The sequence below is a fragment of the Nicotiana tomentosiformis genome, chromosome 5 (genome assembly GCF_000390325.3).
Source record: "Nicotiana tomentosiformis chromosome 5, ASM39032v3, whole genome shotgun sequence".
NCBI classification, from domain to species: domain Eukaryota; kingdom Viridiplantae; phylum Streptophyta; class Magnoliopsida; order Solanales; family Solanaceae; genus Nicotiana; species Nicotiana tomentosiformis.
The window spans coordinates 31,326,078-31,326,867 of record NC_090816.1 but is presented as its reverse complement, the minus strand read 5'-3'; positions in this window follow the sequence as shown (position 1 = coordinate 31,326,867).

Here is a 790-nt window from a genome sequence, read left to right as displayed (position 1 = left end):
CTTGCATGGTTGAACCAAATCCATGCACACAAGTTGACACATGATGCCCCTATGACAGGTGCGTCAAGTATCCAATCAGCACGGAGGTCTCGTTCCAACATTCGGCAGCCCACGGGGCTGGCCGTTCCACACATCGAGCCTCCAGCACCACTTTGATGCCCAATGCTGGCCTGAAGGCGTCGTGCCGTCCATACGAGTTTCCAAACTCGTGTGGATACCTTTGACACTCCTTTGAGACATCTAGGCAGGCCCTTGGGGTTGCCCCCAAGGCAGCTCGTTCTATACAGCTCGGTGGTAGCACGTATGGGGGAGGCAAGTCGGAGCTTTCATCACCTATACCCCCCTTATATATGCTTAAAATTAAAAAGCCCAAGTTGCTCGAGTAGACTGCTCTACGTCAGACCATCAGAAGGACCATTTCTCACTAGTTCTTGGCCGAAATCACAACTCCAAAATGCGAGTTGTGACATGTAGTCCCTAAAAAAGGGGACAAACTTAGAATGTGCGTGGACTATAAGGATTTGAACAAAGCATGCCCCAAAGATTCTTTTCTGTTGCCCAACATCGATCGCATGATCGATGCTACGGCCGGCCACGAGATCCTCACTTTTCTCGATGCCTATTCCGGGTATAATCAAATATAGATGAACCCGGAGGACCAAGAAAAAACCTCATTTGTCACCAAATATGGAACGTATTGTTATAATGTGATGCCCTTCGGGCTAAAAAAATGCAGGGGCCACTTACCAACGCCTAGTGAATAAAATGTTCGAAGAACAAATAGGAAAAT